Source organism: Megalopta genalis, unplaced genomic scaffold, assembly GCF_051020955.1.
Source record: "Megalopta genalis isolate 19385.01 unplaced genomic scaffold, iyMegGena1_principal scaffold0628, whole genome shotgun sequence".
Classification (NCBI taxonomy): domain Eukaryota; kingdom Metazoa; phylum Arthropoda; class Insecta; order Hymenoptera; family Halictidae; genus Megalopta; species Megalopta genalis.
In genome coordinates, this window is record NW_027476697.1 from 20,001 (window position 1) to 22,500 (window position 2,500).

At 43.9% G+C, this 2,500-nt stretch overlaps 1 non-coding gene and 1 pseudogene across 1 annotated transcript; both read right to left on the bottom strand.

Annotated features, from left to right (window-relative positions):
• LOC143263478 (large subunit ribosomal RNA) overlaps nt 1-87 on the bottom strand; it is a 2,994-nt pseudogene extending 2,907 nt beyond the window's left edge.
• A 1,103-nt stretch (nt 88-1,190) lies between these two features.
• LOC143263473 (5.8S ribosomal RNA) lies at nt 1,191-1,345 on the bottom strand. The gene has a single exon (XR_013036906.1). It is a non-coding gene; the product is annotated as a 5.8S ribosomal RNA (ribosomal RNA).
• Between the last annotated feature and the right edge of the window lie 1,155 nt (nt 1,346-2,500).

A 2,500-nucleotide genomic window follows, 5' to 3' on the forward strand; every position in this document is an offset into this window, starting at 1 on the left:
GCTACTAAGGAAATCCTGGTTAGTTTCTTTTCCTCCGCTTAGTAATATGCTTAAATTCAGCGGGTAATCTCGCCTACTCTGAGGTCGTCGGAACGTGAAAAAAAATTTTTTCAGAGCTTCCCCCCCCGAAAGCATTTTGCGAAACGTGTACAGAGCAACACAAAAAAAAAAAAAAATAAAAAAAACACAAAAAACCCTTAAAGCAAAAAAAAAACCGTTTATCGCGCCTCACCAATATATCTTTTATAAAATTCGATATCCTCTCCAAATATAGATCTTCGAAACACTCGCAAGACGATTACAATCGGTATAACTTTAACGTCCGTCCGAAAAGTACTTTCGGGGACTAGACGACCGATTGATCTCGTGCGGTTTCGCTATTCGATCATTTGAAGAGAACAAAAAGATATATGGGGCGACCGACAAACGGTTTTCCCGTAGAACCAGACTCGCGATTGCGTTGACACACACATCATAGCCACACCAATAGAAGAGTTTTAGGACGGTAACCCGGGTGGGGTGTTCTTTACTCAGAATATGTGCAACATCGGATCTATATAGCCATCGATACAATTCGTACACAAATGTGTCGTACGAAGAGAGAGACTTTTTTTCCTCTGGCAACATAACGGTAAGAGACATCCTTCCACACTCATAGGTTCCACTCCCTGGGGCTATGATATATATATACATATAAATTCAAATTCGAAGCAACGGTCACAATTCTACTCTATATTTTTGCGGGTTATGTGTTCTTTCGTTCAATTTCTTTCATGCGTTCGTTCGATCTCTGTACACAGTCTTCACATAGGACAGACTCGTGTAGTACGCTTTCGTGGGTTAAACCCATCTCGTTTCATTTCAGGCGACGTCGGGAGCGCGTTGAAAATGTACCAGTGAAATCTCGATAGTTCTACGGATACGAATCGTCCCGAAAAAGATTTTGTCACCGCTTCGAAGCGGTGTTTCAGACGGGCGGACGTATATAAAACATATACGACACACGACACCGCCTTCCACACTCACGCTAGTTCGAACACGATTTCCATCTCTCTCGAAGACTGTTAGACGTACGTAAAATTTCTCAATATTCATAGGACCGCGACAAACGCCGACGAAGCGCCCATCATTCGCTCGTACGTATATAGGCAACAAGTGCCATCAACGCAAGCAGTTTATAAGTACGTAAACGACCCTCAGCCAGGCGTGGTCCAGGAATTGTATCCGTGGACCGCAATGTGCGTTCGAAATGTCGATGTTCATGTGTCCTGCAGTTCACACGTTGACGCGCAATTAGCTGCGTTCTTCATCGACCCACGAGCCAAGTGATCCACCGTTCAGGGTAATTTTTCCCTTTTATTCTCTCATATATATAATGTGTATTTGCTATCCACCACATTTTTGTGTTATATTTCGGAACAAACCGATACCCGAAGAGCTCCAACCAGCGCGCGAAGGAGATTCGGGAGTCGTCGTACAACGACATAATTGTCCCTTAAAGAACGAGATATTTCCGTCGAAACCATATATATATATGTACGAGCAAATCCAAAACCACTGTTTTCTTGCAAGTTCGACGGTCGGAGCGAATAGAACATTGAAAAGCCTTCTATCGAAGAAACACAGAGAGTATATCACCTCCAAAAACGACGGGGATATGGATATTCAAACTGGACAATTATCAACCCGATACTGGATTCGAAAAGTTTCTCTCTCCTTTCGTCGTTATTTACACCGGACGGACTCACGGCCGGCTCTAGCTGGGTGTCATATATATATACGTCCCACGCTCATGCTGCCACTAGCGCGCAACAGAGTAGGGTGTCAATGACAACGACACAGCATTGAAACGAGCTACACAAGCCGGTCTCTCTTGATACCAATGTAAACGAGCATTAAGTTATCTTCAGACTGCCCGATATTTTCGTCCTTTGGACTTTCCCAACGATTCCTTTTTTTCTTTTTTTTTTTACACCACAGCGAAGACTTGAGGAAGCGTGATTAGCACGCTCGCATCCCTCCCTGTCCTACTACAACTGTGTGTGTGTGTGTGTGTAAAGAAAGAAAAAAGAATACATTGGCTTTCTCTCTATCGAGAAGATGGCCTACGCAACGCAGATCAAAGGCCTAATACGTGTAATATAATACGCGTCTGGCCGTGTATAAATCACGCACGAATGATCTGGTCGGGCCCAACTCTTCTCGTACGCTTATTTTTCCGTGTTGGGGCACTATCATAAAATCACACAAACCCCAACACGTGTGTGTCTTGGAAGGAAGATGGCCTACGCAACGCAGATCAAAGGCCTAATACGTGTAGTACACACGTCTGCCGTGTAAATCACGCACGAATGATCTGGTCGGGCCCAACTCTTCTCCACCACACCACATCCCAACTTTGTACATTTTTATATATTTTTGTGCGTTGGGGCACCTTCATAATCACAAACCCCAACAACACATATATCTCTCTCTCTTTGAAAGATTTGTTGTGGCCTAC